The 12,805-nt window shown below is 39.2% G+C and overlaps 1 long non-coding RNA gene across 1 annotated transcript in view; it reads right to left on the bottom strand.

Annotated features, from left to right (window-relative positions):
* Positions 1-7,720: 7,720 nt before the first annotated feature.
* LOC123801337 (uncharacterized) overlaps positions 7,721-12,805 on the bottom strand; it is a 61,439-nt gene continuing 56,354 nt past the window's right edge. Inside the window, exon 16 of the long non-coding RNA XR_015722738.1 lies at positions 7,721-12,504. This is a non-coding gene — a long non-coding RNA (uncharacterized LOC123801337). The remainder of the gene's footprint in view (positions 12,505-12,805) is intronic.

Raw genomic sequence — 12,805 nt, 5'->3', positions numbered from 1 at the left:
ATGCTATGTCCAAAAAAGTATATATTTAATCTTAGTAAATAATAATTTATAAATCAATGAATCATAATTTGCCAATATGCCCTGCTCATCTTCCCATTGACCAAGTAAAGCAGCCAGTTCAAAGCCATTGTCCTCTTCCTTCTCTATCATAGAATAGAAAAAATTTCGTAAGTTCTAAATTTGCCTTACAACACCCAACACCGTATTGTGTGACATGGTATTGGCCATCAATATATTCCCCCAAATTGCCTTCAAGTTTGGAATTATTTTTTAAAGATTAATTTATTTACTTATTTATTTATTTGAGAGAGAGAGTGCCCATGAACAAGGGGAAGAGGCAGAGGGAGAAGCAGAGTCCCCACTGAGTGGGGAGCCCAACTTAGGGCTCGACCGTAGGACCTGGAGATCACAACCTGAGCCGAAGGCAGACATTTAACCATCTGAGCCACCCTGGCAACCCAAGCCTGGAATTTTTTTTAAAGATATTGCTTGTTTGTTTATTTATTTATTTGACAAATAGATACAGGGATTGAGGGAACACAAGCAGGGGGGAGCTGGAGAGGGAGAAGCAGGCTCCCCGCTGAGCAGGGAGCCTGACGTGGGGCTCAATCCCAGGACGTTGGGATCATGACCTGAGCCAAAGGCAGACGCTTAATGACTGAGCTACCCAGACACCCCCAAGTCTGTAATTTAATAAGAAATCTCATTTCACTTCCTACAGATATACAAGGCTTCCTACCTCCACTTCCCCTTCCTATCCCTACTTCCATGCTATCCTTTCCTTCTCCAACATCCCTCCTGGCCCTGCCTCTGCTCCCCATATCCCCTTACCCTCTTCCCCACAAAAAAAAAGAGAAAAGAAATAATATTAAGAGTAGACATTTGGGGCACCTGGGTGGCTCAGTTGGTTAAGTGTCTGCCTTCAGCTCAGGTCATGATCCCGGGGTCCTGGGATCAAGCCCTGCTTTGGGCTCCCTGCTCAGCTGGGAGTCTGCTTCTCCCTCTCCCTCTACCTCTCCCCCCGCTCATGCTCTGTCAATCTCTCTCCAATAAATAAAATCTTAAAAAAAAAAAAAAAGGAGTTGTCTTTCTTTGGAGGCAGAGAAGTCAGCCCAGGACTTTATTCAATAGCACAGTAATTGAAGAAATATCCTTGAATGTGTGACCAATTTTACAGCCTCACCATGTCCACCTTCTTTATATTACTTCTCTTTCCTTTCTCTTTAAGAATCTCTCATTGACTGATTGCTTCCAAGAAGCCCCAAGAAAAACCACTTTGTCACTAGAGCCATCCCAAATTCAATGCTTCTCACCACCTTCAATTTGGCCAATACTAGTCTTTGAGAAGAGAAACAACAAAACTCAGGAAAAGGGACCATGGCAATCTATTTTCCTCCCTCTTCCAGTCTGAAAGGATGAACTGTTAGATAATGGGAAAGGGGCAGACAAGTAAGAAAACAGCAGCAAAATGCACACACATACATACCTTGCGTAAAGGGCAAAATTGGGGTTGACAAGAAGAACTGAGTGGTAAAATGAAGTCCATCTGAGTAGTGAGATGGCAATGCAAACACTTAAGTTTTGGGAAAGAGTTACACTTGGCTCACTTCTAGTAAAATTCTCAATTTCTTATCCCTATAGATTTAGTAGCACAATAATGGAGCACAACAGGCAGTAAAAAGTTACTGCTTTGAAGAAAAAAGTGGGTTCTACAATAAAATGTGTAAACGTTGCTTCTTCAATGCCTGAGGCACGGTTTCCAGAAGCTTTTTTAGCCTCGTATCATGTGCACATACAGAATATCAAAATAAAACTTTCAGTGGGAAATTTAATAAGGTTAATTCCTTTTTTAAAAAGATTTTGTTTATTTATTTATTTGAAAGAGAGAGAGAGAAAGCACTAGAAGGGGGAGGGTCAGAGGGAGAAGCGGACTCCCTGCTAAGCAGGGAGCCCGATGTGGAAATCGATCCCGGGACTCCAGGATCATGACCTAAGCCGAAGGCAGTTGCTTAACCAACTGAGCCACCCAGGCACCAGGTTAATTTCTTTTTTAAGAAAACTAGTTTTAGTGAGAGATGCGTGCTAGTCCTCGCATTCTAAGATTTATTCCAACAGCGGTAAAAATGTTTACACTTACTATGTGGTTCAGGCCAAGTTAATAATTAGTTCTAAATTCTACTATATTTCTGTATTATGTCAAATCTAACAAAAATCCGTCAAGATTTAAACAAAATTCATCAAATGTTTTAAGACTTCCTGAAATTCCATCTTCTCCACAAAGGCTTGCCTCAGTAAGGTGGCAATTTCCTGCCTCTTACCCTACCTTTGTCTTCCAATATAACATTCATAAATCTGATCCCATTTTAAACCGTTTAAGGGAAATGATGGAACTGTGCCAGAAGATTTAAGATACCCAAAGCCCTGATTCCAAAGGAGTAGGGAGCAGGAGAAACAAAATACAAGGTCTTTGAAGTTAAAGGCTGCATCTTAATTACTTTTTTATTGCCGGTACTTAGGATAGTGTCTGTAAAATGAATGAATGAATGAATGAATGAATGAATGAATGAATGAAGAAATCAATTCAAATAGATTCTGAAAACCACAGACTGGCAAATATAGCATCTACCTTCTCTTGAAATGAGAAATATGTCAATGAATTGTTTACCCTTTAAAAAAGAGAGCATGGGAGCACCTGGGTGGCTCAGTTGGTTAAGCAGTTAAGCATCTGCTTTCAGCTCAGATCAAGATCTCAGGGTCCTGGGATGGAGCCCCGGAGCCTGTTTCTCCCTCTCCCTCCACCCCTCCCCCTGCTCATACTCACTCTCTCTCTCAAATAAATAAGTAAAATCTTGAAAGAAGGAGGGAAGGAAGGAAGGAAGGAAGGAAGGAAGGAAGGAAGGAAGGAAGGAAGGAAGCTAGCCTGACATCCTGGATTCACTAAAAACAAATCACATCATCCTAAACCCACTAGGATTTTACTTTTTGCCCTGCTCTGATCAACTTAGATCAAAACATAATCAGCATACTAACTTGTGAAGGTTACAAAATTGGTGAGGACTGTTAATACACTAGATAATACAGTAGAAATTCTCCTTTGTTTCAAAGTTCTGAAAAATGGACTGAAAGCAATCTATTTAAAATTTAACAAAGAGAAATGTAAATGACTGTTTCAGATTTATGAAAACAACTTAAAAATTCAAGATGAGGGGCAACTGGGTGGCTCAGTTGTTAAGCGTCTGCCTTTGGCTCAGGTCGTGATCCCAGGGGCCTGGGATCGAGCCCTGCATTGGGCTCCCTGCTCAGCGGAAAGCCTGCTTCTCCTTCTCCCTCTGCCCCTGCTTGTGTTCCCTCTCTTGCTGTCTCTCTCTCTCCATCAAATAAATAAATAAAATCTTAAAAAAAAAATTCAAGATGAGAGAATCTGGATTCAGTGATGTGAAAGACATGGTATGGCATAGCATGGCATGGAAAAAAAAAACAATGCAAAGGTTTCAACGGACCTCAGCTCAGTACGAGCTGATGATGTGAGACGGCTACTAACAAAGTTAATGTAAGTCTTAGTATTAATAGAAATATTCTATACAGATTATAAGAGTAAAAAGTCCTCTGTATTCTGCATTAGATAGAAGCCATCTTTGCCCTCTTGTTCTGACACTTTAACAGAAATGCTGATTAACTGGAGAATGTTGAGAAGAGCATGACCAAGATGGTGAGAAGCATTAAAGGCACATCAGATAAAGAATATTTAAGAAATTTGGAGCATCCAAGTTAAGGGAGATGAATTTAATCACCAGGTTTGTTTTTATTTATTTATTGGACTTCAAGGACACAAAAGTATAGTAATCATAATACTTGGTTTAAGACACATTCTCTTCACTGATCACAAATGTTCTTAATCATTTATTTTTATGCTTGATTGTTTGCTTGTCTGTTTTTAATGATGTAGCAAGATCCCATGAACCCACCACCCTAAAAGAAAATAAGAACTTGGCAATAACTTACTTCTACTTCTGACAGTGGCCACAAGGTATCTCCGGCAGATGGCCACAAAAATAGGTCCCATTCTTACAATATGATATTGAAATTCTACCGGTGGAGTGGTGAGGTCTATGCATCCTCCTCTTGAAACTGGACCATTGTAACTGCCTTGACCAATAATGTTTGGCAAAAGTGACACTATACAACTATACTAGATCATAAAGATGACATGCGCTTTTGCTTTTCCCCCTTTGGATGCTTGCTCGTGGGATGCAGGCATCATGCTGTGAAGAAACTCAAATTAGCCCACACTGAGAATCCATGCAGAGAGGCCACAAATAGGTGTTCCAGCCATTAGCCAACATCAACAGCTAGACATCCCCAGATGATTCCAGCTCCCAACTCCCAAATTCAGCCCATCCTTCCAGTCTTCTCAGTTGAGGCTCGGACATCATGAAGCAAACACAAGATATCCCCATTATTTCTTGTCCCGACCTCTGATGCATAGAATCTGTGAACATCATTAAACGGTTGTTTTATGACACTAAGATTTGGGTGGTTTGTCACACAGCAATAGTAACTGGATACCAGTATGTGGTCATTACGATGCATTTCCCTGTTGCACTCAAAACACCACCTTGTATCTTGTGTTTATCTAGCTCTTCTTTTCATCTTTTGTTATTAGATCTCATCTTCAAGTAAGCCTAAGAGTATAGTTTTAATTTAATATTGTTTTTTACTTTATAAAAGGATATCATATTTAATGTATGCTTTTGGAACTTTTTCTTTTAACATTACATTTGTATTATCCATTCGAAAAGCTGTTGTTCAATAATGTTGACTGCTAAATAATATTCCATTGAATAAATATACTCTCATTTCCACTCTCCTGTCAATGCGCTGTTAAGTTTTCCTAGGTTTTTGCTCTTATGAATAGTGCTGTCAAGAACATTCTCATATACATCTCCTAGAGTATTTGTACAAAAGTTGATCTTACGAATAAAACTAAGAAGGAGACTACAAGAAGGTAGGATATGTGTTGGGTCAAATATTTAAAAGAACGTGGTAATGGGGCTCCTGGGTGGCTCAGTCAGTTAAGCGACTGACTCTTGATTTTGGCTCAGGTCATGATCTCAGGGTTGTGAGATCAAGCTCCACGCCAGGCTCCATGCTGAATGTGGAACCTGCTTGAGATTTTCTCTCTGTCTCTCTCTGCCCCCCCCGACTCATGCTCTCTCTCTCTCTCAAAAAAAATAACTTTTTTTAATTAAAAATTTTAAAAATTAATAAATAAATAAATAAATGTGGTAAGGAAGAGGACTACAATTAAGGCATAATATAAAGAACTGGCCCTAGACTCAGCTGACTTTCAAGGAATCTAAGTTTTGCAGCTCAAAGTTCTATGACCATGGACAATTCATTTTGTTAATCTACAAGCATTTTTATCGAGATTTAATTTATAATATGAAATAACTTTGTAAATTATATTGATATAAAAATATGGCATTGTATGTAAGAATAAATGTAGTGGTTTTATGTGTTACTACAGAAAAAATAATTAGGACCAAAGCCTGGAAGTTACACAGGCTCAGATATTGTACCAAAGATAAAAAAGAACTTTTAACAGTTTAACCCGTTCAACAATAAAACAAGCTTCTTGGAATGGTTGAGTTAAGACTGGGTCTGGGGTATGTCTGGGGTAAGACTGGGTCTGGGATCTCCCTGCAATACCAGGTCAGGCAAGTGGGGTGGGAGGGATCACAATGAAAGGATGACGGGCTAGGCTTCAGGACTGGATATATGTGAAGGATTCTTAGCCAAGAAGCCAAGAACAGAAGTATGAGCAACAGGACATACCCAGGCAAATCATTTAGCTCTTTCAGTTATGCTGTGTGTTATGGATTAAATCGTGACACCCCCCACCAAAGATATGCTGAGGTCCTAACTCCTGGTATCTATAATGTGACCATATTTGGAAACAGGGCCTTTGCAGATGTAACCAAATTAAGATGAGGTCATTAGTGTTGGCCTTTAATCCAATATGACTGGTATCCTTGTAAGAGGGGAAGACAGCCATAGGAAGAGATACACCAACAGAAGCATAGACTAGAGTTTTGTTGCCACCAACTAAAGAATATCTCCAGATATAACTAGAAGAAGGAAAAATCCTCTTCTAGAGGCTTCACAGGAAGCATGGCTTTGCCAACACCTTAATTTCAGTATTCTAGTCTCCAGAACGGTGGGAGATGAAATTTCTATTGTTTTAAGCCACCGAGTTTGTGGTAATTTGTTATGGCAGTCCTAGAAAAACTAACACACTGTTAGTCATTAAGAGTCCAAGGAGGCATAGACAATTATTGATGCTTGCACAATTGTATAGCAGGGATGTTGTGAAAGAGATGACTTCACTGAAAGGGAATTTGGACATATCACCCCTAAAGGTCCTTCTTGATTACGTGATTCTGTAACGCACTGATCCAGTAAGATTCTCGCACCAATAGATACATAGCATAGATATATAGATTGCAATTAATGGGTTAGAAAGGCCAGACAAGATGTCTAACACACGTATTCATTTAAACCTCACAAATCTTAAATCAGATGTGCTCAGCTTCCCACAATAACATAGGTGTCTATATATCTCTACCCATGAATGCCAACATTCTCTTCTGGCAAGATGTAGGAAGGATACAGTAATAGATTAACACCATGATAACTATTTGGGATTATTAGATACAAAAAAGTAGAAAATAAAATATAAATGTGAAAAATTTGTGTTTCTCAAGTATTTTGTCTTACCTAGAGATTAAGAGGGAGGAGGAGGGGGAAGAGGAGAGGAAGGAGAGGAGAGAGGGAGGGAAGAAGAAGGAAGGAAGGGAAGAAGGAAGAGAGAGAGGAAGAAAGAAGTGAGGAAGGGAGGGCAAGAGGGAAGGAGAAAGGGAGGACAGATGGAAAGACATCAGGGTATATAACACCACTTCCTGAATAGAGGGCCAGGAGTCAGAAAGTCCAAATTACTGAACTAGTCTCTGCACCATCCTAATAATAAAGCAAGTAAATGTTTTTCCAAAAGTTATAAGTTACCAATGATACATTTATCTCAATGAGATGTTCACAGTGCTTTAAGAAAGCTATTAATGGTACATGATTCACATCTCTGTTGAATCTGTTTCTGTTCAATATTTGCATAGTTTTATAAATGTCAATATGTTCTTACATTTACACAGTCTCTCATGGATTATAAACTCTGAATGGGGAAGACACTCTATTTTACAGATATACTATGCCACCAGACATTTGGAGATTCCTAAATTAGAACAAATAGTGATCTAGTTAAATATCATTGTGTTTTGCCTGTAAACTAAAGGTGCTTTTTAATCCCCACATGGAATTGTTGTGTTGATTAAATAAGACAAGGACAAGGCAATTGCACAGTGGCCATCAGTAAATCTCCATTAAATATCATCTCCAGGTTTCATACGGAGACAAATATTAAGAGTCAATATTTGTGCTTAAAACCCCAATGTTTATAGCAACAATGTCCACAATAGCCAAACTATGGAAAGAGCCCAGATGTTCATTGACAGATGAATGGATAAAGATGATGTGGTCTGTACACACACACACACACACACACACACACACACACACACACAGAGGAATATTACTTAGGCATCAAAAAGGATGAAATCTTACCATTTGCAGCAATGTGGATGGAACAGGAGGGTATTATGCTAAGTGAAATAAATCAATCAGAGAAAGACAATTATCATATGGTTTCACAACTTAAGAAATGAAACAGAGGATCATAGGGGAAGGGAGGGAAAAATAAAATAAGACAAAATCAGAGAGGGAGACAAACCATAAGAACTCTTAACCATAGGAAACAAACTTAGGGTTGATGGAGGGGAGGTGGGTGGGGGGATGGGGTAACTGATGGGCATTAAGGAGGGCACATGATGGAATGAGCACTGGGTGTTATATGCAACTGGTGAATCACTGAACTCTACATCTGAAACTAATGAAACACTATATGTTAATTAATTGAATTTAAATAAAATAAGATAAAAAAATTAAATGTGGAAAACGTTAAGATCTTTACCCCCATAATGAAATGCTGACAATGGCAGAGTATAGAGTAACCTCTATAAAGCACCAGTTTTAAGCCCAACAATCGAGGGGTTAGACCATGGCTCTCCTACCCAGTGAGCTATATGACCTCAGGTAAGTTGTCTAGCTCCCTTATCATCAGTTGTCTTATCATAAGAGTTATTTTCAGGGTCATCACATAAGTATTAGTTGTAACACTTATAAAGCATTTAATGTCATGCCTGGCACACAGGGAGCATTTGATAAATAGTAGTAGTAAATCCAAGGGGGTCTTCAGACCATGTTGACTCATCTCAAAGGGTTCCTCTAAGTACTTTCCATTCCTCTATACACAACTTCTATTTTATCTAATAATTTGAGTTCTACTTCCATATCATTACATACATATGTTGTGCCTATATTACAAAAAAATCACACAATTATTAAAAATTAAGTGCCTTATGAAGGAAAAGTATCCAAAACCGAAAAAAGGAAAAAAAAATCAGTATCAGATGGTTGAAGGCCAATCCAAGGATTATCTGGGAGATGTCATTGTTTAATTTACTCTTTATTGGGACACCTGGGTGGTTCAGTCAGTTAAACATCTGCCTTCAGCTCAGGCCATGATCCCGGGGTCCTGGGATCAAGTCCTGCACTGGGCTCCCTGCTGAGAAGAGACCCTGCTTCTCCCTCTGCCACTCTCCCTGCTTGTGTGCTGTCACTCTCTCTGACAAATGAATAAATAAAATCTTCAAAGAAAAATTTACTATTTACTGCTGACTAAAGGTCCCAAATTTAATAATGTTACCATGAACTGTATAGATTTTTTTCTAGTAGAGATGCAAATAATGTGTTTTGTGGAACAGAATATCCCAAGGCTTGTGGTTATGGGTATTAACTAGTATTTTTGCATCTAGTTCAGTAATCTTCTCCTAACATTTCTTCATTAAATTACCTATAAATATCTGAAGTCTTCAAATGCTCTTTGACCCAGTCTTACCATCTTCCCAATTCCCTCACTAACAAATGAGTGAATAAAATCTTTGACATGTGTTCACGTTATATTTGCATGTGAGTCATAATTTTAATTTTCTAAAAATTATATGTTAGCAGCCCTGAGAAAGCTTATTAGGAACTTAATTACCATAATCTTTTACAAAATGAAAAATTATTTGGCGATGTGAATTATCACTTTCTAATTTATCTGTTACATCAGTTCAGAGTTTTGCTGTGTTCTCAGAGCTGGGCATTCCTGTGTTCAGGCCGCCGGCACGATCAAGGACAGCTGCCAGCTGCTGTGGCAAGATACGTTGGCAGAAGTTCTAAGATCTCCTATTCAACTCTATTTGCAATGAATTAAAAATCGCTGCCACAGTTGCTATTGGCTTCCCTTTCTTTGCTTATTCCAATCTGCATTAATGGTCTGAGAGATAAGGCTCATGGTACCACAGGCTCACAATGTCTGGCTACTTCACACATATGAAATAGTTCCACTCCAGTTTTCTTGCCAAAAGGGGAGAATAAACAAAGCTGGACTCTGAAAGAGCGGGCTTGTTGGTTTCACCTGATTTGCACCTTGTTAATATGTAAGGCTCACTGACACAGAAGCCATTTGGCAACACTTGGAGCCAAATCTCTGCTTAATTCATGATTACTTTAAGCCATGTGAATATCATGGGTTTATATGCTCAAGGTTTTGAAGAAAGAAAAGTTTGGACAACCCAGATCTGAATGTAAAATTTTATGGATGATTCAAGGGCTAATGATCCTTGTTTCCATGAACAAATATTGAAGTATATGATAAATCCATTAGGCTCAGAATAGGAAAACAAAAAAAGATACAAATGGGGGTGAATTATTCTCTTCATAGAAGGATTCTGCACTATAAAAATAATTCAGGGGCACCTGGGTGGCTCAGTCAGTTAAGCGTCTGCCTTCACCTCAAGTCATGATCTTAGGGTCCTGAGATTGAGCCCCGCATTGGGCTTCCTGCTCAGTGGGAAGCCTGCTTTCCCTCTCCCTCTGCCACCTGCCCCTCTCCCCTGCTTTCTCTCTCTTTCACTCTCTCACAAGTAAGTAAATAAAATCATTATTTAAAAAATTCATCATAATACCTTTTAGGAGTGAAACCCTGGGGCCTATAAACTTTTCTTTTTCTTCTCCTCTCTTTCTCAATACAAATGTTTAAAGCAGCGAGGTAGAATGAGCAAGGCTTTCGTACTGCTAGTGGTGTGTGACCTTAGAGAAAACTATTCATCTCACTTGGACAGAATTTTCTTATCCAAGAATGAATGAGTGAGTCTAGTGGACTTAGATCAGATCTTTCTTCTAGCACTAATTTTCATTTTTGACTTAATTTTTAGATATTTAGCTAGTTGGAAGGGTAGCTAGATCAAGCCTATATTCTTCCGTTTACTGATACTGCAAACGGGCATGAATCCTAGGTTTTTTGCTCACAAGCTGTGTGACTTTGGGCAAGTCACTGAAACTCATAAAGCCTCAGTGTCCTTATCTGTAAAATGGGGACAGGGATGCTACTTATGGCATATATTTGAAAGGTTAAATGGCTAAGTGTATTCAAATGCCTGGTACAGTAACTAGTATGTAGTTTTACTCAATAAGTATCAGTGGTTTTTACTGTTGGAACCATCGTATGATAAGACTTCTGAGTTCAAGGAAAAATTTTGCAAAATAATTTTTTAAAATCTATCTTCAAAGCTATGTATGCTCATTTTGACCCAGTGCAACTCACTTTAAGATATCCTGTCTAGAACTGAAATTAATTTTGCATTTCACAGTAATTTTCTCACGAGCATATAACGATTAACAATATAATATTTTCAATCCTTTATTATCCTGCAGATAGAAAATACTACATACTTATCTGACATTTTATTACATTTTTTAAAAAGCTAAAATATTGGCATTGACATTAAGACAGGATGACAGAGAAGATTAAGAAGGAACTACAGTTGTTAAAAAAGTTTCCTGAACAAACTGTAAATTCTCTTCATCTGAAATAGCCTCTAAAACGTTTTCATATTTTTTAAGATTTACTGATTTATTTGAGAGGGACGGAGAGCGTGGGCGGATGGGCAGAAGGCAAGGGAGAGAGAGAATCCTCAAGCAGACCCCCGCTGAGCCCAGAGCCTGTGGGGCTCAATCCCAGAACCCTAAGATCATGACCTGAGCCGAAATCAAGAGTGACAGACTGAGCCACACAGGTGCCCCTAAAATATTTTTTATAATGGCAGTATTAATATTAATTCAAATGGTATATTTTTGCTTATAGGTGCTAAAAACTATGGGTTGTATGGACTCTAAGAAGTCAATTTGAGTTTCAATTTTTTAAATTTAAGCATCATAGCTAAGATCTGGGGAAAAAACATGAAATTCATCTAGTTGCCAATTTTACAGGTTTATTTACAAGTTTGTTGTGACTATCATCCAAAGTGGTAAATAATTCTAAGCTTAACATTGGTAACATTTCAGCCTTAGTTACTATATAGTTATTTCCATTTAACAGGTCATAGAAACAGCAGTGAGAATAATACTACTACAACTTATTAAATATCTGCCTTTTACAGAGCACTCCCTTACTATGGGTCTGCAATTATTAAGTACATGAGCATTTATTTCTTTTTAGTTTTAATTCCAATATAGTTAACATACAGTGTTATATTAGTTTCAGGGGTACAATATAGTGATTTCAACACTTCCATACATCACCCAGTGCTTACCATGGTAAGTGGGCTCTTTAACCCCCATCACCTATTTCAGCCATCTCCTCAATCCCCCTTCCCTGAGATCGTGACCTGAGCCGAAAGCAGGAGCCCAACATTCAACTGACTGAACCTCCAGGCGCCCCATGTCATCAAAATTTTTAAAAATCCATCCATTTCTTCAACGTTCTCCTGTGCAGAGCCTTGATGGAGTGGTGTGAAGGCCCTAAAGAGAGAGAGAGGGCAGGCTGGGGCAGGGATGTGCATAGCCTTAGGAACGGGTGTAAAGTCTAGGCTTTATTTTAGATTTGGGTAAGGGGAGAAGCTGTTGAAAGTTTCAGAGCAGAATATAACTGGCCGTAACCTGTGCAAAATCTTGAGGGTGAGACTACAGATGGGGGGTCAGGTGGGAGATGATACAGAAACAATTATATACAGAGGTGGTGGTGGTGGAGATTTGAATTTGAGCCAGGGCAGGTGCTGGCACTTGTCAGCTGAGACTGGGTTAGAGAAAGAAGGGCAGAGCTCAACTCTCTGATATGGACAGAAAAGAGGAAAAGACCGGTATATGAGAGAAGAGGTGCTCAGCTCTTATTTCATCCCTGGGGCAGGGACCAAGGGGGATGGACCATCATTCTCTACCCATCTCTGGGTCCTTGCTTCCTGAGACCGCCACCCTCCAACAAAGTTTTAAATTTGGAGTCCATGTTGAAGCCTGAGGGATACAGGGAGAAAAGGAGGAACCAAAAATGGAGGCAAAGTCCATGCAATGTGAGCATTAACAGATCTTATAAGAAGATAATGACAGAAGAGGTCATCATTCATCATTTGAGGGTCAAGTGTGTCTGTGAGAAGGCCATTCCCCCACCTTCTTGGGGGGGGGGGTAGAGGGAAGTTTTCCTTCCACAAGGCAAGTGAGTAAATCTCTGAGAATAGCCCTAAAGGAGAGCCGGGTGCCCGCAGAAACAGGCATCACTTCCTAGCTAGAACCACCCTGGGCTGCAAAGTCCAGAGGT

Source organism: Ursus americanus, chromosome 2, assembly GCF_024610735.1.
Source record: "Ursus americanus isolate L20-20 chromosome 2, mUrsAme1.1.p, whole genome shotgun sequence".
Lineage (NCBI taxonomy): Eukaryota > Metazoa > Chordata > Mammalia > Carnivora > Ursidae > Ursus > Ursus americanus.
This window is presented reverse-complemented; position numbering and strand designations above follow the sequence as displayed.